Source organism: Thunnus albacares, chromosome 9 (genome assembly GCF_914725855.1).
Source record: "Thunnus albacares chromosome 9, fThuAlb1.1, whole genome shotgun sequence".
In the NCBI taxonomy this organism is placed as follows: Eukaryota; Metazoa; Chordata; class Actinopteri; order Scombriformes; family Scombridae; genus Thunnus; species Thunnus albacares.
In genome coordinates this window covers 8,788,079-8,813,123 of record NC_058114.1, presented here as the reverse complement: position 1 = coordinate 8,813,123, position 25,045 = coordinate 8,788,079, and the positions used below count along the sequence as shown (strand labels likewise).

General features: G+C 39.2%; 1 long non-coding RNA gene across 1 annotated transcript; it reads right to left on the bottom strand.

Annotated features, from left to right (window-relative positions):
• Nucleotides 1-19,644: 19,644 nt before the first annotated feature.
• On the bottom strand, nt 19,645-21,460 carry LOC122989440. The gene is made up of 4 exons (XR_006405070.1): nt 21,428-21,460; nt 21,275-21,325; nt 20,935-21,185; nt 19,645-20,850 (listed from the first exon to the last, which is right to left on the bottom strand). It is a non-coding gene; the product is annotated as an uncharacterized LOC122989440 (long non-coding RNA).
• Nucleotides 21,461-25,045: the final 3,585 nt, after the last annotated feature.

Below are 25,045 nucleotides of genomic sequence, written 5' to 3'. Positions count from 1 at the left end.
GAATCAAACAAAGTCCAGGTTTATGGCATCCTTCCAAACCTCATTGTTCACAAGCCAGTTCTGAGATGAGCTTATAGTAGCGTCAACATCACTTCGCCTACACTCACTGGACCGTTACTCCTTTCCTCGTCACAGCCGGAATTTCTACCGAGTCAGACCCACCCATCACGCAGCCATGCAGCTGGCAGCAGCTTGGAGATGGACCCCCATCTGAGGGGCCTTCCAAGGTCTCAGTGTGAGGAGGCTGCGTCCAACTCTCCACCACCCTTGATCGAGATCCATGAGACTGAGCCAGGGACCTTGCAATGTCTCGAGATACCCGTACCAAGCCTGCAGGGTGTGGTTAATGTCTGCACCTCGGCTTTCATCGAAGGGGGTTTGATATTTGTCTTGCCTGACCTAAGCACTGATGGATACTGTCCAACAATAGGACACACAGAGATATTACTGGAAAAATCACTTCTCTGTTTGTCCATATTTACACCTTTTTTCTTGTGGTGTATGTGTTGCCAGGTATGTGAAATGCTGTGCGTTACCCGACCTCAAACTTGGAAGCTGTAAGTTTCACCATGTTTTATATTGTTTTGTTATTTTTTCAGCAGGTTAGCTTGTTGAACTTGGCATTAGCATATTGCGTGGCTAATATGGCTAGCGATGTTGGACTAAAGTAATACTGAGGGACAGTCAAGAGAAAATGTGTGAAAGTTAAGCCTCATTTGAAGCCAACTAAATAATGACAGTGATAGGTTGGATGGTGGTAACTGTTTTTTCATGTTGCTTTTTGTGAACTGCAGTGCTAGCCCAGCTAGCCTTGTTGTTAAGTTCTGTTCTGCTCCATGATCCTCGCTGGTATTTGTGTGTTACCGCTGTAACATTATGTAAATGTACTTGATAGACATGCCATAAAGGTAACGATACATGTGTGAAAAAGAAATGGTCAAACTGCAGGAATTCCTTTGCTTGGCAATGTTGTGTAACTTTGATTAGCACCCAGCAGCTAACTTGCTCAGACCATAAAGCTGTAGTGGCTGGTTGTGGCAGTGTGTGTAAAATCAGGCTGAGGCTGCTAATACGTCCATTCTGGTCCACAGATAAACTTACTGACACTACTGTAGCTCTGTTGCAGTTCCAGTATGAATATGAATACTGTCAATTGTCTCCCCGGTTGCGGTCACATAATCTCATATTGTATCATGGCCGGAAAGCCACAACCAGCTCTGGAGTGGGGCTTGGGGAGCAGCAGCTCATTTGCATAGACACAGTAATAGCCCATTGAGAACAGGACTGAAACAGAGGGGTATAGAGACATGCTGGAATGCATAATCTCAGTGGTATTTTCAGCAAAAGACTTGTTTTTCAAAAGACATGTTTTGGGGACCTCAGACACCTATATTAACAAGATGAAAAGGAGTATAATACGTCACCTTTAAATTGTTGCTGTGCCAAGTTGTCATTCATGAAGTTTAAATCATGTGAGAAATCAGGTAGTAAGTTCTATTAGATCCTCCAGAATATCCCCTATACAAGATTGTACCACACCATTTCGTCGCACTGCATTTGGGCAGTCAGCTTTCTCTGTGAAAGCCACAACTCAGTGGTATTCTCTACCTGAGGATATGAAGAACAGTTCAGAGCAGTTCAATCAATACAATCAAGGCCAAATTAAAAAATCTACTAAAGTCCAATCAGCTCTGTGACCACTCAGTCTAAACTTCATCTATGGTCTTCTCATTAGCACAGGTAGTCTTTAATCGACAAGTTTACATTATTAATTTCTAATTGATATTGTGGGTGTATGTGATGTGCTGTTGTGTGTGGCTTTGTATTTTGTATGGTGTGTTCTGTGTGTTTTTTGCTTTGTACTGTTTGTTGTGCTGTTGTATGTTTTGATTGTGTGGGACTGCGGATGTAAATTAGCTTTGAGCTAACTGCGGTGCAGTACACTGTCCCAATAAATAAATACAATCAATGATCATCAGTCAAAAAACAGTTTGTCTATGTGTTCCCTGTAAGTGTTTCAGTTTGGTGATGTTTTGGTTGAACAGCTAGCTATAAGTACACCTTAAGTGGTTAAATATTTAACATCAAATTCAAGTGCAGTGGGTTCTTTTTGTAAGCATCTGTCCAGGGATAACCATTTAATCCATTTCAAATATTCACTGAACCTGATTCAGCTCTCAACAGAGGCTGGAGGAGGGAGAGAGAAAGAGAGACTCACTCAGCAGAACAAATTCTGCTAATATCAGAAGAAGAAAAAAAGAGCTGCCTCAATGTTGTGTGTGTCTTTGTGTGTGTGTGTGTTGGTTTGTGTGTGTTTCCATAGAGGAAAATGTGCACTAGTGTTTGTCTGTGTGCACATTTGACCGTGCAGAGCCGTGCCTGCATGTGTTAGTGTTACCGGCAGCCAGTTGTGTTGCAGCAGAAAGCAGAAAGAGTCTGTGGGGGAGAGATAAGAACGGCAAGACTGCTCCAAGGACTCGCTCTACCAGCACAACGCCAGACCCAAGTTAGACAAACCTCCTTTGATGTGAGCACAGTGTAATCTCCCCTTCTGCTTGCTACGGAGAGATGCCACGCTGTATAGCGATGCCCAGGCCCAGATACGATGGGGCCGGTGCCACTGGGGCTCCTGCTGTTCACTTTGTACAGTGATGAGCCTGCGGTAAGAGAAGAGGAGAGAAGAAGAGAGAAGAGAAAAGAAGAGAAGAGAAGAGAAGAGAAGAGAAGAGAAGAGAAGAGAAGATGGAAGAGGAAGAAGAGGAAATCATTGGTTGGAGTGGAGAATATCAGTGTGACATGGTCCAAATACAGTTTAATTGGAGTTACAATGAAACCTTTCAAAAGTGAAAAGTTTTACTCTGACATGGACATGGATGCTGTTTCACAGACCTTTCCACCTTGCCAAGAACACATTTTAGGGGGAAAAATTGGCAGAGAGGAGGGGGAAAAAATGGTTTCTTTACTGCACTGTACTGCACTTAATGAAAAAATAAGGCCAATGCCATTTATCCTCTTTCCCTAACCTTCTACCTGAGATTTGTGTGTCTCAGTCAGAGTATTTACACTTTGTCTTTTATCATTACTTTCGCCATCTCTCACAAACATGTGTGAATGAATAGAACAAAATTACAGGATGGCAGCCAGCCTTTATCTTTTGCAAATCATCGTCTTTATCTTCATCTCACATGCTTTTATTCAAACGCTCTCTTTGCCTTTGTCTTCTTTTTTTTTTTTTTGCTTTTTATCTGTTTTCTTTTTCTTTCCCTCTCTGATCCTTTCTGTTTTTCTTTCCATCACAGAATGCTGCTGGTATTTCTTTCTTATCTTATTGGTCACAGTCTGCACAGAGAAGGGAAGACATTAGGATGGGGAGAGAGCAGGAAGAAGGATAATTCTCTCATTTAATTGGTTTCAAACTTTTTTCTCCACTGGAAGACCTGTTTCCTACACTGTTGTGGCCAAAACATGGACACTGGTGCTAAACCCATTAAATTTCACTGTAATTGGTCAAGCTATGAGCTCATGCTAGCAAAGCTTTTTACAGCTGATTGGCATTCTCTGCAGCAGTGGTCACAAATCCCTGTCATTTTACTTGGATAAAGTAGTCAGCTTTAGACTCCTAATTTCCTTGTCATGTATTCAGCTTCTTGTACAGCAGCTGCAGGGAGTAAATGAGAGCAGGACACCCGCACTGAAACATTAGTTGTAATATGAGAAGTTCTGTGATTTTATTCCTGCAGTTCTGTCAATTGGACAGAAAGAAGAATCTATTTATCTTTTTGCACAATTACATGCAAATACTGTCCATCTCAAAATGTGATGTCTTGTTCAGATAAACGTATTCAGGGATTCACTTTAAGGGACAGTTATAATGAGTAACCAGTAGTTATGATTCTAAATTTAATTAACAACAAAGAAAACATTCTCAGTTGTCTTTGTGGTGTTGATATTTTATCAACACAATGTTAAATGATTTTTGGTTCGGGAAGTCACAAACAATACAGTTTTAAAGATAATTACATCTTTTTTCCCCCACCATTCCTAATAATTTACATCATTTAAGACTATGTTCCTGTGTTTGATCACATTCTAAGATATTTACTCTTTTTTCTTGTGTTGTTTTTAATCCTAAATATAATTAAATATATGCAATACACATATGATGCTGCATTTACAATGAAGAGGAAGCCTAAATATAATGCTAAGCCATAATAGTGAAAAATCTTACAATTTATTCAACTTGACTGTAAATCTACAGGTGGTAGCTGGTAAAAATGTAATTCTTTATTTTGTAATTTGTAAAACATACAAACAAACAAACAAACAAACAAACAAACAAACAAACAAACAAACAAACAAATACCAGCTCCTCTTTTGTCTTGCAACATTCGTATTAATGCTGCAAGACATGGTCTGAATTTAAAGCTGCACAATGATTTTTGGCCTTGACTGATTCTCACCTAATAAAGCTGTTATGGTTAATGGGTTGCACACTCCACATCCAGCAGAAACAGATAAACTGGACACCTAATGAATATCAAGTCCAAAATTCACTTTTTTGTTTTTGTTTTCTGCTTTGGTCTCCATCAGCCCCTGTGGAAAAAGTCTCTGGCTCTTCCCCATCGGCCAGCAAGCTCTTTTTTTGTTGTTTGGTGATGCAGTTGGAAATTGGGTTGTTCAGAGCAGTGAGACTCAACCAGACCATAAATGCGCTTCAGTCAGGATGCTCACATCAAGGTTTTAACCATTTATTGCAACAATATGCATTTTACTTTGGCTGTGTGGCTCTGCTCATGTGATGTTCCAGTACAAATCTGATCAAGCTTGACACAGACTGTCCCTGAGCTCACACAGCCTCCTGGCAAAGCATTACTTGATGAACATGAGCACACAAAGAAAGACTCAAAATTCAAGAACAACTAAGTGCTAAAACAGGAAGAGGCTGGGGAGGCGGAAAGAGGTGAATTTCTGAAAGCAGGCAGCAGTATAACTGCGAGGATGCAGCTCAGCATTATTGTACGCAAATTGAATCAGCCCTAAATGTTTATATGTACCACCTGTTGCAAGAAATAGGTCGTGGACATACATGATTGGAGGGTGTTTGGAACATGTGACTATAAACTGACTTCTGTGCTTGCCTGAACTACTGCAAGGCTCCATTATAAAACCAAAACAATGAGGTAAAAGCAACAATAAAGCTGCGTAGAACTGCAGAATTCCTGTAACTTCTTGTTCTTCTTATATCACTGTAACTACAAATGACCCAATTTCACATCAAAGATAGTAATTGTGATTCGTTTATCATATAAAAAATATGCATTAATACAGCTTTGATGTTCTTACACAATTTAGCAAATCACATTTTCAGCTTGTCATTCACAGAATTGGGATGAATTAGAATGAGTGAGAACGAAAGATTTGGCAAAACTGATTTAAAGACATCACAGGACACAGATGAGTTGCTAAGCCATTACAGTAAATGAGGCTGTAACCACAGTGCATCACCAGAGAGAAAATATACAGGAACATAGTCATGTCAGGGCGTATTATAGAGACCTAGAGCTGGAATGATGACGCACAGTATGAGAGACTGGCTCAATCACTGAATGTGATTGAAGTACCATGTGTGGTACTCCAAACCCTGGCTCTTATAATGCATTGCCCACTCCTCATTTTACCTCCTCGGCCATCTCGAAGACATATAACGACCAGTCACCTGCTACCCGCTACCCAGCTGGACATCAGTGCTAACAAAAAAAATCATTATTTGGCAATAATATTTTGGCTAATTGGAAAATGGCATAACAGCTGCTAGTAATTTTGATTTCAGGCTGTTTGTTTGTGTGTGCATAGTGAATATGTTCAAATGTGTTTGGATGCATGTGTTCATTGCTTGTACTGTATATAGTGTTTAAAAGTCTGTGTGCAGATGGTGCCTGCCTGTGTATACACATGATTTCCTGTGTCCATGTACTCTTGTGTGTGTGTTTGCTCATGTATTTATGTGTGTCTGAGAGGGGGGGGGGGTTAAAGAGAAGTCACTGAGTCAATGCATGACCTTGTCTAACCGACTGGGTATCAAACTCATGACAACTAAAACTTTTTCAGCCCTAAAGCCTATTTATACACCCATACAGGCCTCTTTGAAGTCGGCACTTAAAAGCACCACTAACTCACCCTGGAGGAAGAGACTGGCACACAGAGGATGCTCTGGATGTCTCAGCCTGTGTGTGTATGTGTGTGCGTGTGCGGGTGGGCGCATGTATGCGTACATTTGGAAATGTGTGAGAATGTGTCCAATGCGTGCGTACATGCATGTGTGCGTATGTGTGCGCTCACCACTCACCATGTTTGCCTTATGATAACTAACCTTTTTTAACTTTCATATTTCCAGACTTCAAACCTCTCAATCCCTTTTATGTCAATCTGCATGGATGTCTGTACCTGTGTCTTTTCTGTCAACAAGCCACTGATCTGCTAGTCTACATAGTTATTTTTTTTTACAGCTGCCTTATATACTGCAGACTTGGGATGCCTTGGCAGCATGCCATTTCAATTATCTTTCTCTTTCACTTTCTCCAGAGTAATCTTTTAATCTCACTGCTATCCACCTTAGTCTCAGCACAGTCTTTGTAAATCACTTAGCCATTTTTTCAACCGTTAATGTCCATCAAATATTTAATCTTTTTTTCTGTTTCTATTCTGTTTGTATGTCTTGTAGCAGACCTACTGCTGTGCAGAATGCTGCTGCAAGCTTCATTTTAATATTTTGTGACATTTTCATTTCCAAACATGCAAATTTCGCTGTTCTTTATCTCTGATTGATATGACACTACAGTGATTCAACTCATACCAGGTTCATGAAAGCCTGTACATCTTGTGTTGTCTGAGAGGGATTTTCTTCAAAAAAATCTCTCAATAACTAAAAGTCATGTATTTCACATTTTCATTTTTCTGGAATAATCAGAGGAAGGACTGGCCTTTAAGCAATGAATAGTGTTAGTTACCATGAACGGTCAACCATGAACGGTCATGAACAGATTTTTAAAGGGGACGTATCATGTCATTTACAGGTCTATATTTGTACTCTGGGCCTCTACTGGAATAACTTTGCATGATTTACAGTTCATTAAACTCCTTATTTATCATATTTGCTTATGATGCAGCCCTTCAGTTCAGCCTCTGTCTGAAAGATCCTGTCTCTTTAAGGCCCCCTTCCTGATGAGCCCACTCTGATCTGATTGGCCAGATTTCTCCGGATGCTACGTAAACAAACCTTAGTAATCGGATTTCACTTCTTTTACTTGTTCTTTACTTGAAATGGAAACTTCTCAAATACATCAATCATCATCATACATCATGTTCTAGCCTGAAACTTGTCCGAAATATGTGAGTGGACAATGTGAACAACCACGGGGCAACCATAGCAACAAAGGCTATGGAACAGATGGCTGTTTGTGAGCATGCACAAACAATCTGATGTTATCATGAGGAGGAAGTAGAGTTACCATTGCAAAGGAAGTGTTAAGAACAGGCTGAAGCTCTGGGTTTAGTTTGCAGGGAGCATTTTACATTCGTTAACCTCCAATATTATAACAGTATGAAAATACTTAATAAAATAAGGTTGAAAAGCAGTCCTTCACTGCCCTCTCTGGTTGAAATTGTAAAGTCTGTTGGACCCCTTAGAGGTCTTTACAAATCCATGTATGAGACCCAGGTCCCGTTGTATTGCTGTGGGTCTCCAGCCTGTGTGTGCGTGTGTATGTGTAATACCCGTGTGGATCAGAGTGGGCCTGCTGTCAGCTCTGATCATGTGGTACATCGCAGTGTTTTTTGAGGTGAAACTGAGAGGCTGAACTGTGAAGTGAAGAAAAATTGACATGTGTTGCTGCCCTTTTCAACTGCAGCTGTTTGTTAATTGGTGGTGAATCATGCTGCTAACACTGTCGGTGTCCTCACTCTGTTTGGGAACGTGATGTTAACTGTCTTGTTCAACTGTCTATTCAGATTGGTTTTCTCCCCATCTGAATTGAAAAATAAATCATGCGTGTTGAGTTTGGGTAGATTTTCTACTGGTCGGTTACGGATCAGATCCAGTATTTTGGACCTGTGAGGCCCTTTAACTCTGAGCACACCCAACATCACAGAGGCTGGCTGTGGTCTTAGATCTGGTTTGTTGCATCTGCAACCATGCCCAGCCATGATGTCACGGTGTATTGACCGTACCCTAAAGTACACTTCTACATCACTGCTGCAAAGTGAGAATTTGAATCACTGTAAGTCAGCAAAAACAATTTTTAGCTGGTGTTAATTTGCTCTTTAAATTATATAATGTGATTCTAACTGACAAGGTAAAGATCATGTCAAGTCGTGAGGATAACAAATGTGGAAGATGCCAACGGTACTCAAGAACACTAGCATCCTTCATTTGAACTTTACCTTTCTTTCTCTTCCACTGGATTGATCCTGGTTTGATGTTTGACTGAAGACGGTTGCTTTGGGTAAAATAAAAATTCAGGTCCCACCACCACTCCCACACAGTCTGTCTCTTTGTCTGACTACCACTCTTTGCTTGGCTTCCTCTGACCAACTATCTGCCTGATTGCACTCTCTCTCTCTGTTTGTCTCTCTCTCTCTCTCTCTCTCTCTCTTTCTCTCTCTCTCTCTCTCTCTCTGCCCATCAGATCAGTGTTGCTTACAGCCAGGGAGGGAGAGGAGGTGTGAAAAGCTCACGCAGGGAGAGCAACCCCAGGAAATGCCAGCCAAAGAATCACTGAAACAAGAAAAGTGTGTCTGCGCATGTGTGCGTGACTGATTGTGTGCGCGTGTACATGCAGATGTTTGTGTGAGATTACGTGTGTGTGTGTGTGTGTGTGTGTGTTACATGTCATTCCTCTCTCTCCAGTTTTCTACCTGTCTGATTCCCTTCACTTGAATGCATAAGACCCCGGGCCTGACAGTGTTACAAAGCACAGGAACTATGGAATATTAAAACCCTGTTGTTTTAGTCTGCTATAAATAAAATCGTATGCATCAAAATGATCAAGCTCACACACACCCTCCAAATATAGAGCACATTTACATTTAAGTGAAAGACTTGCACGTAGCGTTTCAGAGCCAAACATGAAACCCATTTGAGGACGTGTGTGCTCACCTAACATGATATCACAGAAGTGGTTGTCCTAAGTTAGGATGCACACGAGCGGCACGAGGAACATGAAGATGTAGTCATTTAAACACTTTAATCATAGATGTTCCAACACTTCAATTCTGTAGGAGAGAAAATGGAGAGCTGTGCCCTCTGCCAATGATATTAAGCATTAATGGATAAGAAAAACACTCCAAACACATACCACACACACACACACACACACTTCAGTGGCTCCTGAGAGGAATAGTTTTGCAGATTTATCAACCCTGAAATGGGAAGTGGTTTGTGGTATTAAAAAAGGAATACGTGACTGTGGCAAGTGAGCAGAGGGGGGTAGGGGTGGGTGTTGGTCAGAAGGTAGAGAGAAGATGGTCCGTTGGGAAAACAAGGTCCCTGTAATCCTAATTAACCCTCCCTTGTAAGAAGACCTTGCTCAAAAATGGAGCAAGGAGCAGGCTGAATGCTGGACATCACAGAGGGAGGGAACATAAATAATGACAAGCAATAAGCAACAAATACAGCAGGCAAAGCAGGAGGTTGTCTCTGTGTCCTTTCTCTCAATTCAGTGCATCAATCCAATACTCTACATTTATTTCCAAAATAATAAAGATGCGGCTGAAGCGCCCTTGTGTACAGAAACAGTCCATAACAGATAGATCTAGTCTGTAAGAATACAAGTGTGTACATACAGGTTTGAATACCGACTAAATATTATATCTACAGCTTAGTTTGACATGGCTGAAAAGTTGTAGTGGAGTTATTTTTACACTAGTGGAGTATTTCCATTTTGCTGCTGTACAATTAATTGAATGATTAAGTGTCACTTTTTGGGTTAAAAATTCTCCTACTTCTAAACACACTATTTATATTCATATATAGTGTCCAATAAATCACATTTTTCAGTCATGTCATTCTAAATATTCCAGCTGCCGGTCATTTAAAATGATCTTTTACCTCTGGAACCCGAGATACCTGAAATATTGCTAAAACGCTTCAAAATGAACGCAAGGAATTTACTCTAACTACAATTACAAGAGACCGACTATTGACTACCTATTGAAAGTATTCCAGCAAAGTGAAATATAACTATAATTTATTGATATTTCACCTATAGGGCAGCAACAAAGAAAAGTAGACACTAATCTTTTACCTGCCAGTTTGAGCACTACTTAAAACAAATGCTCATTCATAGAGAGATGCAAAATGGCGGCTGCGGGTTGGACCATCAAAGTGTGACCACAGGTGAAGACATGGGGCTGGTGCATGATTTACAACACTGTAATGCGCTTCAGCCATTATGTTTCTGCATGTATAATTATGTGTGAATAATGCTACTGAACTGTGTGGGTACCTCCCACTGTGGGTCCCTGTGTAGCCAGTCTCTGTGCTTTCACATCTGGCTATTGCTTTGAAGTGGCAGGTGTGCCATCTACATGTCACACACACATACACACACACACACGCGCACACACACACAGCCATTGCCACTACGTTGGTGAATGAGAGAGAGAGAGAGAGAGAGAGAGAGAGAAAGGCCTTTGTTGGTAAGTACAAAGACCATACACATTGTCGTTTTGGTGTTCAGGGACTGTTTTTGATACAGCATAATCAGATTCACACATCTTAGGTTACAGAGGCTTTAATGAACAAAAGAAAACAGGCTTAAAACCCACATGGTTGTCAGGTGGAAGTCATTCGGGATGAGCGATGACTTGAGTCTCACTACTCATGTGTGAAAGACCTGATCTAACACGATTTCCCCTCCCAGTGGCACATCAGGATTGCATTTCATATAAAAAGATAGGATTTACACACATATCGCACGCCCACACACATGCAAAAGTGCCTTGAAATTATGTGAAAGCGAAGCCAAAGCCACAGTAGAATAAGTCAAAGAATTAAAGAAAAGTCATTGTCAAATGTCTGATTTTACTATTCCTCACAGGCTCACATACATCAGCATGCATATCTTGTTTTTGGGGGGTTGCAACGAGCCAAAAAGTTTGACAAAACTACTGGGCTAAAAAAAAAAAACTATTTTCTCTCTCTCTGGGGATGCATAAATGTGATCCTCAAAAAGATTTTGTAAGCTAATATGTAGATTTTTCCAATGGAGTGTGTCATGTTTTAATCCCCATGTTATCTTGCATTGCACGGATGAATGAAAGCAAAATAACATGTGCAGATTTGAAAAAAAAAACAACAGTTCAAAGGCATTTTAATTGTTGTGTGACCATTACAAATAATGGTCCTGCATTTGAACCCTACTGAAGGTAGTGTGATAGTGAATAATCAGCTAAATTAAAGTATCAGTTAAAGTAAACCTTTAAAAAATAAGAAAACGCAAGTAAAAGTAATTCATTCAGCAGAAAATTGAACCCAGTGACTAATATATTTTTACATATTATTGTTTATTTTTTTTATAGATTACTGTAGATTGTTAAAACTGATGCATTTTACCATTGTAGGTGGTCAACGTGTAACTAATTTGACCAAGTTTATATACAGTTAGGTGCAGTCAGGCCCCCTTCAAAGTAGGAAAGGTAAGAAAACCAAAGTTCTGTGACACAAATCTGTGGTTATTTCTTGAAATCTTCTCTATTATTTGCTTTTTTTGTGAAATATTTGAAATTCACCCTTTATCTTTACCTTTACTTTAAACAGTTTTTAAATTTAAACCATCTGAATTTTAGTGGAGCAATGCCAATAATTCACGAATATCTGATACAAGACACGGGACCAAAACTAGACACTGCTTTTTTATAAAAGGTCACAAGCCAAAAGGTTGAGAACCATGTATGGTATTTTATAATCGTATGTCGTTGTTTTTTAATTTTAAGTCTTAAAGGATATGTTCACATGTTTTCAAATCTGCCTTAAAACAACAGTCAGGTGCCCATATGAACATTGAAACAGGTTTTTTCTTGCTGTAATCATTCCTCCTGTTCCTACTGATCATTAAAAGATCCTTTCTTAATGTCAATTTAAGTGATGGTCCTCGTTCTGTGCAAAAATACAATCCAAAGTTTATCTGAAGTTACTATGAGGCTTCAGCAGTCTGAGGTCAGGAGCATGAATGTTAAATGTTTATGTAATGTATGTTGTTGTGTGGATATCTGTATGTTTTCTGTGTGGAACATGTCTAGCCTTTGAAAACAGTGATTCCAAGAACGGTATTTCCATGCTAAGTAGTAGATCGATAGTAACAAAATGAGGAAAGTTTGTATCAAAATGATGTATTGTTGTAAGATATCAACTGGATTTATAACAAGCCTTAGAAATAACTGTAGTGATATAGGGTTATAGGGTAGCCCTGATCATGAACACACACAACACATTCAAAAAACACTCCCAGAAACAGCAATCCTGGTTTAAAAATAACCTCAGCCTAATTAGTTTTCTGCTGTGCTCTGTGCGTGCGTGTGTGTGTATGTGTGTGTATGTGTGCGTGTGCATGAGTGTGCGAGGGCAGGATGGGGCTGCAGCGACAGAGTAATTAAGAGAAACAAGTCTTTGATCTTAATGAGGTTTTTTTTTCTACACTCGTCATGGAATGAGGGGATGTGTATATATATGAAACGGTGTGTGTGTGTGTGTGTGCGCGTGTGTGTGTGTTCCCCAAAAGTCCCCAAAAATAACCCCTCTGAAATGAAAAGTAAACTCCAATTCTATTCAAAACAGCGGGGGAAGTTTTCTCTCTGTGTGCCCTGGTGACTTTCTTGCTTTTTGGTCACAGACTATGTGTCACTTCCCTGAAATAAATAGATCTAGGTCATTCTGGAGAAGAAGAAAAAAAACTTCCTCTATCAGTTTCCTCTCATGACTAATTGACTGGAAGATAATTTGAATGCTGAACAGTGGCAGTAGGAGTCCATTCCTTTCGACAGCGAGATTGATGCATCTAAACAACACCAACAAACATGGCCTGCAATCACTCTAGAGGGGGTGCTCCACTGAGAGCATCATTACTGACTCCGTGTTGTCTGCTAAATCAAAGTAGCTTCCCCGGCTTTGATAAAAGAGCCTGGTGCCGACCGAGGTGGGAGTTTGGGAACCCAGATGAGAGTCGCCCAATGATAAACTTAGACTGAACCAACTGAAACAGAGTAGAACGAAAATATAATTAATCCTGTATGGTAGGGTTTTACAGGGTTTTCATGGAAATTACAGAGCTGCACTGAACTACATGCTTTTTCTTGATGGTTGAAGTAGAGTGATGCTATCAAACAGAATACAATAAGATTGGAAAGATACAATATCATCAAACCGAATAAAATATGACTGTATAGTGAAGCTGAGCACAACACAATTAGTTCAGGTTCAGTATCACTTATTTATAACGCCCTTATTCACAACACGGTCTCAGAAGACTTCATGTTTCATAGATCTAACTAATCAATAATCAATCACAGAACAAAATGATGCAATACAGTATGCAACAACAGCAGGTGGGTGAAACAAAACAAGACAAAAAATGGTTTGTTGGAGAAGTCTAGCCCTTAGAGAATCAAAGTGTGCAAAGGAAAACATCCTCACCAGAAAAAAAAAAGGTGGAGTAAAAACTTCAAGTTTAATGGCCTTTTTTTAACCGCAGGAACTTTTCCAGGGAACTTTTCTCTGGTACTTGCAACTCTGCACCCTGCAACTAATGATTATTGTCATTATCGACAAATCTCTCAACTACTTTCTCGATTAATTGATCAGTTTGGTCTATAAAATGTCGGAAAAAAGGTAAAAAAAAAAAATGTTGTTTCTCAGAGTCCAACATGACGCCCCTAAATGCTGTGATGCCCTGACTAACAACAGCATTTTTTCTTAAAAACTGACCAATTGTTACAGCTCAACCGTTGAAACCCAAGTTCATGGTCTAATTTCAGTTTGTGCTCCTCAAAAAGTCCCTGATCAGGTGGTTGTACCCAGAAACCATCAGGGTGGAAGTTCCTGCTCAGCGTTGTCAATTATTGCCCAAATACAAACCTCATGGCTACAAACAGCTTCAACATGTGTAAAACAATCATTCAGATGGCACACAGTTTTTTTTTTTGCTATTGTCAATATTAGAAGTTGTTATGGTAATTTCTTTAATGAGATGAATGTTTAAACAATGTTTCCAACTAGAAAAGAAAAGAGATAAAAGCAGACAGTGGACTAATGAGAGAGAAAGAGTGAGCGAGACGATAATTTCTACATGTTGCCTTTCTGGTGTTTTCAGTCTTTTTCCACCTCTGCATGATTCCTTTCCATATTCATTCAAACATCACAGTTGCACAGCAATAACCAAAAAGAACAACATAATGACTCTGTTGTCTTGTTGTGGGCAAAAGCTGCTTCTAAAACAAAGCTGTTGCTTTTAATAGTCTAACCTCTATGGATTTACAGATGTGCAGATGTGGTTAAAATCTGCTGCATCAGTCCAAGTTGAATTAGTAATGCTTAAAATAACCTATTTTTATGTTTTTCTGACTAGCGACCTCTTGTTATGTCTTCATGTGAATAAAAACAAGATGTTGTTAATAACTGGGAAGGACTGCTGTTTGCATCCTGTTTCCTACCAATGGTCAATGTTGTTTACTTTTTACCATGTCAGCAATCTTTTCTTAGCTTTACCCAAACAGTGTTTGTTGCTTAAACTAAACCAAACCTCAACCAGAGGGGCATCGGGACAGAAAACATTCATGTGGGTCAGTTTGGAAGAAACTTATTTTATTATTTATGTATTAGGACTCATTGATGCAAACAAGAATGTGGGTAAGGGGCTTTAAAGTCAAACTGAAATCACATTTTTTTCATCCCTTTGTGCAGTCAAAAGTTTTTAAATCTATTGTTAGACTTGTGTTATTAGAATGAAAATCAAAAGTCTTTGGGGAAAATATCAGAAATGCTCGTCTTTGTCGTTGCTGAGGGCCAGTGTGTCAGAGGCTTGTTTGGTTGACATTAGCTGGCAGGCTAACGGTGTAAAATCGTACAGAACGGAGACAAAGTAAAGAAACTGCTGTAGCTACAAGTTATGGGCAGACAGCCCTGTGCCACTAACAGTGATTTTGAAGAGTGATGGCCAAACCAGCATCTAATGGTTTCAAAGTGACATTTTCAGATATGTTAACATGCTGTTATGTGCAGCAGCTGAGCTGCTAATTAGCTGTCTAGCCTAACTGACGTTTTCCAGGTGAATGTTTGTTTGGTGGCTTGTTCAACAAGCTAAGATGCAGGACAAGACGTTTGTTCATGTTTGTAAATTAGATAAAATTGAGACTTTAGCAGGAAAGCTAATGTGGGTTGTTCAGAGTCTGTGGCTGTTGTGTTGTGTAGCAGGATGCTGTCAGGCTCAGTGCTCTGCCTATGATTGGACGTCACGTTAACGCTTTATGCAAGATTTGATTTTCTGTATTTGAAATAAGGACTCCAGCTATGTAAGTGAATGGCGGAATGGCATTTAGTCGAAATAATACAAGTAGGGTTCACAATCATGAAAAGAATTTAATAAATGCATTTCTCCCTTTTGGTTTCTATTTTTTCTCAAAGGAAAACAAAGGAAATGTGATTTACAGAGCAAATAAATATAGTGTAGTAGAAAAAAAGCCCATTTAATTTCAGTTGGACTAAATGCCTGATCAGTTTCTAAGTTAAGTTGCTGATGCTCCTAAAATTCTTGGTACTAATAGTGATTCTCCACTGTAATTGTTCGGTGTTTAAGTGCCAGGGTAAAACAATAAAATGGACAGTAATATAGACAAGGACACTGAGATAAAAAAAAAGCATATAGAAACATGATGTGAATGAGAGATGGGACTTTATCCAGTTCCTGAATCCATGAGCAAGGGCAGCATGTGTCCACTGCTGGGTGGAAACGCTGCATCAGGCCGGTGTGTGTGTGTGAGAGGGAAGGTAAACAAACATCCACACTCAGAGCGCCATGCTGAGTATGACTCACACATTCATTGTTCAACCATGTGCAGATTCCTACAGAGAGGCAGCTTCACCTGCATCCAGTGGCAGGTTTCTGTGTTAATGATGTTTAAACAAAGGTAGGAGTGCAGACTACTGCTGAGGAGAGATGCTGCTACTGTCAGTCAAACAGTAGTGAAATAAATATTGTGGATTTTGACTTTGAATTCGACATTTTTCTCAAGTTTGCCCTAGAGGTCCAGATTGCAAGAACTAGCTTCATGGTGTAAATGGCTGCTGCCAATTTCATCTCACGTCTAGCTTGAATTTGGAGAAAGCAGCACCTACCATTGCTTGAGGCTGAAGCCAATGCAGAAGAACTGTAAAATAATACACCACTGATGGCCGCTAGATGCTGGCTCCAAAAAATTCCTGCCTCCAATTTGCTCCCATTCAAAAAAAGTCAACTTCTCTCTAGAAATACCAAGTCAATCAATTTTTTCAATGAGTTTTTGTGGTCTCAATCGAGAAATTTGTGTTTAATAAGTGTGCTGGTGGTCATTTTGGAAATTATTGCTCAATTAATAATATTTGAAAACATATAATAGGCTTTGATTTTGGCTTTGTGTTAATTGAAAGCTGAGATCAACAGTTGATGACGATACCTGGCCTGTTAGCACAATTTAGCTGAAGTAGCTAACAGTATTCCAAATGTGCAATGCTTGGTGTTGAGCAAGTGTTTGGTTCGGTCTGGGGTAGCGGGGCTTGTTTCCAGAACGTGAAAGGCAACACCCCAATTTGTGTGCAGACCAGACCAGTTCTCCAGTATTGTGACAAGTGACAAACTCCTCTAGTGGCCGTAGGAATTACGGCTCTGGACTTTCAGGAGAAAAGGAGGAAGTAGTGTGATGTTGTTAAGTAGCCACAAGGGATGTGCAGAGGTCCCAGTATTTGTATTTGTGTCTGTATTTGTTGAGGCAGCAAAATTATTTGTATTTGTATTTGTATTTGAATAAAAGTGGAAAGAGGCTTAAAAATCCCATTTTTGTTTTTATGACACCTTTAATTTTAGAAAAAGTCTTACAATAAGTGTTCATGAATAAACTACCTTACGAAGGAGGTCCCCTCCCAGATGGAGTTTACCCAGTTTGTAGATGTTCAAATTTCCATCTCTCTGAGCCCTTTAAATACTTCTTTATCCACGTTGGCCCAAAAGCTGATGTTCCAAGTTTATTCTTGACCTCATAAATAGGGACTGAGAAAATGAGAAAACAATCACTACAAGGTCCATTTAGAAGCTGGTCTTGAGCTTTTGATCAGATTACATGGTTGTCATCAGCAAATCATCAGAGTCTAAAACCTGTTCACACTGGAAAAAATAACACAGTAAGTATGCAACACTAAAAATGTGACAACTCTCTAATTGCTTAGGTCCAAATCTGGGGACAAAAAATGGTTTTGAACCATTGAAGAACTTGATCAACCCTGATCAGAGAGTCTACTCAGTATGCTAGAAAATTTATTCTGATTGTCCTCTGCATAATGAAGCAGTTTGATGTTCAGAAAAGCACTCTCTCTCTCTCACACACACACACACACACAGACTAACTTCAGCAAATGTAGACAAACATTAAACACATTAAAACACTTTTTGAAATGCAGAGATGTCTCTGGGTAAATGAACAAATGTTTCTCACTTTCTGAAAACTTGACCTTTCTCAGAGAGCAGACTGTTTCTGTTTGTGGGACACAGACGATAGGTGTCTTAATCAAACGGGAGCATTTGGTCTGGGCTGCCTCTGACAGCTTCAGACAGTTTCTCATTACTGAACTGGCATTTAGCATTTAGTCATTTTAACATTCAGTTCCACTCTTGTCTGCTGACTCAGAGCACAGTCTGTTCCCTGCTACTCCAAAACACACCCAAACTCACACTACAGTGGCACATTAGCAACATTTCAAAACACTTAATAGAACGGTAGCAGCTGATAAATAAATAAATAAACTGATAAAGAGCGATAAAGACTACTACTAATAGACATAAAAACAAAGCAGCTTTCGCTTGGTTTGTATATTTCTTTTGTTTTTACATGCCTTCTGTAACTTGTTCTAAATTTTTAGTATTCTATGCATGAAACTAACATGCACACACACAGTTTCTGCTTTTTACTGCTGTGAAAAATGTATTATATTCCTCTCTTAATCCAAACAACATCATCAACAAGTCACTGGAAAACTATTCATTTCCTGTTGAGCTGAGTAACCAAACTTGGCCAGTGTATGGATGATAAACAAACCAGTCAAAAAAACCAAACAAAAGGTTGGCCACAACTGAACTCGTCTGAATCAATGAGCTGTCGACAGCCAGTCAAATTCTCACACTTCTTTGTATCTCCATTTCTGTCATTTTGTTTCGTGAACGATGGTCGGTGCAAATGGACAAGAAGCTGATTACAACTATTCAAAGCTTCCCAGTTCTCCACTTCTTTGATTTTGAAAGATAGCGGAATAAAATGATGCAAGTAGAAGGGCTGCATCAATCATTGAGGTCAATTTTGAAGGACAAGCAAGCTAGCGTGATTGAAAATTTTTTCTCATCTCCTGATTTGTCCTCCAGCTTAGACATATCATGTAGACATTTTTCCAGTTCTTATACAACACATTTTGAGATACTTTCCTGTTGCAAAAGGCAGCTGTTTTCAGCAAAAAAAGCCATGATAAACCCACTGTACTCTACCTGCACAGCACCAAACAACAGCCATACAACATTAGCAATTAGCTGGTGAACATAGTTGAGCATTTAGCAGTTTAAGAGCCAGATCTTTCCCTCAGGAGTTAATGGAGACCAAAATAGAGGGAGACCAAAGGAACAGAACAAATAATAACTCCTATTGTCACAAATTGTCTCTGCAGCATTTCCATATAAGTATATTAATATGAATCTTTTCCTGGAATATTTTTCAAGATGTTTAAATGCATAGGTTCATAATAGTTTGATAACACTCTTCTAATACAAAAATGCAGACCAAATAAAATAAGTATAAGCCAACAGCCTCCAAACATTTTTATTAACATAACCTCATAAAAAATACAGCTATGTTGTAGAATCACCATCGTTTGACTCTATTTTTTAAGAGAAAGACCTGTCACTTTTATGGCATTAAAGGATTTACTTGTAATATTCCATTTTTAAAGTATTTTTACTGACACAACCATGTAAAAATACATTTATGTTGTATGATCACTGGCATTGGCCCCATTTGTAACAGAAAGCCTTGCGGTTTTTCTTTTCATTATGAAATTTGAATTTAAAATTAATTTCTTGGGGTTGTTTTTACAAGCAAAACCTCATGAAAATACAGTTATGCTGTAGAATAATAAGTGTTTACCTTATTTAATATTATTAAAGATTGACTGTTCTGGGGAGTTACATAATGATGTAAAATTTTACCACCCATTTTATGTAAATTTATTATTTTTTTGTATGTGAATGCAGGTTTAATTCACATTTCTACACTGCAGCAGCCAATTTCTCCTCTGGCTGACCTACTAGGATGAAAACCTGTACAGATATAACCTGTCCAATCCACTCCTCTGATCTGTCTGCTTCTAAATCTGACAGTGACTCACTCAGGGAATAGAAATCCCTGTTCCACTGTTGTTGGTAACCCCTGCCTTTCTCAGGTGCAATAAGTTGGAAAATCTCACAGTACTGAGGCAGTCTGCTTGCAAGGTAATGGGACTTTTAAATGACTACCACATGCTACCTGTACTGCACACCCCGCTGCTACACAACACAGTATCAGGAGATTATCCCCTGGCGTACAGTGAATCCTTATCTTAACGTTGCAGTTGGGATTATTTTGCTTGTGTTTCAGAGGCACCAGTAGGAGAGAAGCCGTCAAATTAAAACCGATAGACTGGACACCTACTGGAACTCTATAATATCAAATTCCCCTCCAGTACACGCAAGGTGGCTGCAATAACATTTGGCAAATATTTTTATTGAGGTCAGATTAATTTCTTTGGTAGACAGACCACATGACTCAGAGAACTGGCAAACACAACCAGCACTGAGCCAAGAAATGCCTCGGCTGTGGCAGCACATCAGGTACCACATGTGACACAGAATTTGTGTTAATTTCTACAGCAGCATCAGTTATATTCCAGCCAAACACAGACTGAATCAACTTGAATTGAAAAAGAGTAAAACCGTTACAATCCAATATGCATAGTGTATTAGTGCATTAGTGTATTTATCAGCTGCTGTATGCACATGTGTATTCTTGTGTGTATATCTGTGTGTGTTGCAAAGAGGGATGCTTGACTCCCAATAGATGTCATTATTTTCCACTTGCAGGCTCTCATCTCAGCGTGAGTACAGAGGTATTTTTATTATTCCTTCTGTGTTACTTTGTGTGTGTGTGTGGCTGTGCATGCACATGCACACATGAATGGGTGTGTGGTACACAGAGAAAGGGAGAGAGGCATGTGTTTATCTGTGTGTGTTCGTGTTTGGGGTTTGTGCTTCACTAAAATGTTTCTCTCTCAAAAAGTTCCAGACTCTTTCTGGTGCATTCTGGATAGCTGAGGAGTGCGGAAAAACCTCATTTCCTGCTAAAATTCCTGCAACAAAGAAGCTATGGTGCATCAAGTGTCACAGTGTAGAGGGAATCGGTTCAAGTAACAGGCACAAATACAATCTTTCATCTCGTTCAGGAGCAAGCTTTTGAATTAACTCTGTATGTGGCATGACTGTCTATGAGGCTGGCAGGCATAGGGCTCATGTGATGGAGGGTAGGATGAGATTCACCCTGAGAGAAAAGAGATGACACGATCAATTACATCAGCAAAAAGCTTGCAGAAGGTGTTAAAAAGTGCTTTTGTGAGTGCCTCACCTGGATAAAGGCAGCCAAGCCTTGCTGTAATGCTGTCGGCACCACAGGCAGCACTGTCTATTCAGCACCATGGACAGCACCCTGCTCACTGCACCATGACCTGAACTCCGATTGCTGGAGTTCATCTCGTTTTTGAACAATTACTCCAAGTAGATTAATTAAAGGGATGTTAAATGAATGAATCCGGAGTCTCCACCAGACCCAGACTGGTACAGAATGGCTGCTTCTGTAACTCCAATGATGTAAATCTGCTACGTGGAGGCATGTCAGGGGTTGTCAGTTCAAATGCTACAAATCTGCCTTAATAGAAGGACTGTAACAAAAGCACAGTGAGCCAAACCTGATTGAGAACAAGTCCAGCTGTGATGTGTTGAGTAGATTTAGTCCAGCACTGCCTTGTTAAAAGGGATGGATTTTTGAGAAATGTGTTACATTTAACATTTAAAATGAGCAAAATATCTTTCTACACACTGTCGATCACAAGCATACATACGGTGGAAATGTAGAAGTCCTTCAAAAATTCCTCTGGAAGCACAAAGCATGAATAAACCAAACCGTTATGATTGACAGCATTTAGCATCATCAGATTTGATCCGTGATCCTTATATGATAAAACTTCCTTAATGTTCAAGACCACAAACCAAGCCAGAAATCTTGTTCAAAATATGACTGTTAGTTTATAAAATATTGAATGATTTAGGGCCAAAATACATTTCTGATCTGCTGCTAAATTATGAACCGTCCAGACCTTGAAGGTCATTTGCAGGTCTGCTGACTTTCCCCTGAGTTAAAATTAAACATGGAGAAGCAGTGTTTATTTTCTATGCACCACATGTCTGGAACAAACTCCCAGAAAACCTGAGCTCTGCTCCAACTCTCGAGTCAAGGCTTAAGACTTGTGTTTGCCACTGCCTTTTATTAAATCAAATTTTGAACTAACTAGTCTGCTCTGAAATGTTGAGCCATGCTAGAGGCACGTCTCTATGGATTTTGGTCTGTCAGTCGGTTCATCACCTTGGCCCACACTGAAATTTATAAACAACTTTCAGATGGATTGATTTTGTACAGACACTCATGGTCCCCATGGGATGAATCCTACTGACTTTAGTATCGACTGACTTTTCCTCTGGTGCCACCATGAGGTTGACATTTTTGCTATGACATTTGGTACAGATATCCATGGTTCCAAGATGGCCTCAGTGATCCCCTGACTTTTCATCTAATGCCACCATCAGGTCAAAATGTCAATTTTTGCCAATATTTTTGTTTATGACCAAGTACCTTCAAAACCAAAGACATGCCCATCACGCTCTGCTTTAGTCTGTGTTTAATGCTAAATAGCACATGTTAACATGCTAACATGCAAAACTAACATGGTAAACATTATACTGTATCTATTTAACATCTGCATGTGAGCATTGTTATCGTGAGCATACCTTTGCATTTACTCTAAGTACAGCCTCAATGAGCTGCTAGCATGGATGAAGACTCTGTTTTACTCTTCAGTTTAGAGTTTTATTCTACTGTAACTTATTTTATCTATTGTATCTTCTATTTTATATTCTTATTTTAAATCCTTTGAATGATTTTAATTGCAGTGTGGTTGGAAAGTTGTTATAAATAAACTTGCCCTGTACTTGGATTTGTCCAGATGTCAGACACCAGACATGGTTCACACTAGCCTGTGAGGTTAATGAGGGTAAAATATCAATGTATAACTATAATTTCCAGTTCTGTCCAAGTTATCACACTTTACTTGTTGGGAGCAACAAATCAAACTTTTTATAAATCCACCTAATAATCATTGCTGGCAGACTGAAATGCACCATACTGTGTCCTCTCTGTCCACTTCTATTTTAGACAGCTTTTATCTCAGCTCTAATGATTTGGTAGTCTGAGCTAAGAATCATTCCCACTCTCTACCACACAGATTAAATGAAATAAAACTGTTTCTACTTTAATTTCACTTAATGGAGGTGTTTTAATAGAAGATACCTCCATATGTAGATGAGTTTTTATGATTTCATGTAGTGTTCCACATCAATATTTACTATTTCTCAGCAGCATACAGTGAGTTGAATTGCACAATCCTTTCTGGTTTACTTCAAGGTTTAGACATTGTTATTTTTTACTTCACTCTTTCTCTGCTTAAATAAAATATAAAAAATATCTCTTAGTTGTCTGAAAACAAAAAAAAAACATAAAGATGGTAAACACCCTTTCTCCACTCTGCTCCTCTCTGTCTCTGTCCTCCCCTCCTTCTTTGTGAAAACTGTGACCAATTTGATGCTAAGTAACTCCCCGCAGCACCGAGAGAGATAGAAAGAGACAGACCGAAGGAGACAAGGAGAGAGGGCAGTGAGACGAAGGGAGCAGAACGAGTAGAGAGAAAGGTAGAAAGTGAGACAAAAGAAAAGGATAGAGGCAGGCAGAGAGAGATGGATAATAAGGACAGACAGAGCAGAATATTTCACCACTGGAATATTTCACACTTCACATAATATTTCATTCTTACCGTCAGATTCCAGGGTTTGAGATTCTACCCAGGGCAGACAGATTGACAGACTATTTTTCATCAGCCATGCTTTTCCTCCCCAGCTCCTGCAACTGTAAACCTCTCCCTAAATGACTGCCATAAATCCTCAAAAATCCACATATATTTCTTCCATATTTCTAGTGACAGCTGATTATTTCTGCAGCAGTTAATGTGTGTGTTCACAACTACAGCGTATTAATCTAAGTAACATAATCAAATCGATCGGGCCCGTCATTGGATGGTATGTTTGTGTGTGTGTGTGTTGATTTAGTTGATGTAAAGAACAAGAGGTCATTTGGAGAACAACATAAATATTTCCTGACCTGAAATAACGTAAATATTACTTCAACCCACCCCTCTTAAATTTATCAAAAAATGTACTTTAAAGTGAAATGTTGAATTATGATGTGGGTCAGGAATGACCTCATACCAGCCACTGTTGCTACACTGGTCAGGCTTTCCGTTCTCATGAAGTGATAACAGTGCCAGACTTACCATTTTAAATGCTTACTCATTTTTTAAAACAATATGTCCTTGATTTCAGACAAATGTAGACAAAAGCAGCTTCTCATTTCTTTCCCAAGTTTGTCAGTTTTGCCAGCTGAAATGACAACTGTTGTTATTAGTCAGCTAGCTAACTAACTGAGCTAACATTAGCTCCATGAGTTGGTTGGAAACGCTGTATTCAGCTGACTTTAATAATTTAACCTGACTCTTTTTAAAATGTGAAGCTTCTAAAATTGGTATTACTTGATATTGGTAATACCAGTAATATTGATATTGTTAATGTAGTGGTAATACTTGATATTGTGCTAAAGATCTGAGACACTGTACTTTTGGTACATAGTGCAACCAGTCAGTTAACGGTTACTACTGTAGGTAGTAAGATAGTTAGCCGGACATGCTAACGTTAAAGCAGATAAACACATGGTTCAGTCCCTTCGTTACAACTTTTCTCTTCTGTATCTATATCACCCTCAAACGTTTTTAAATGCCACATATCTCTCATACCCATATTAACATTCACATAATACTATCACCTATTGAGAAATTGGTCAAAAAAGAGAAACGTTTGTTTGAGTCACAGTAATACATCTCAGAAATCATGAATAGCAATAAAGTAAGATGATTATCATGATGAGCCGGACAGTCTTGTATGACCTCTGACCCTTACTTTACCCTTGAGGCCAAAACATCCCTGGAGTCTTCATTATACTGCTCTGGAAGGGGAGAATTTAGAATAAATGTATAGTATGTGATCTAGTTTACTAAGCGCATTGGTGCATTTAATCGATTACCCCCACTGTCTTGGACAGAAGCTGTGAGCATACCCTGGATGGCACAATGCAGACCATAATTCAGTGGTAAAACCATAAAATTGCCTCATGAAAAGGCAGCAGCTTCTCTTGATATACATAAAAGTCTCTGTGCTATTTAAACATCAATCATTGCCAAACTATTTGTGATACCCTTGCATAATTACTGTAAACAAATGAAGCCATGATGGAGATGATTGGTAATCTGTGTCTCGCACCAGTAATGCTGCCACTGCTAATGTTCCTCTGAATTATTTCC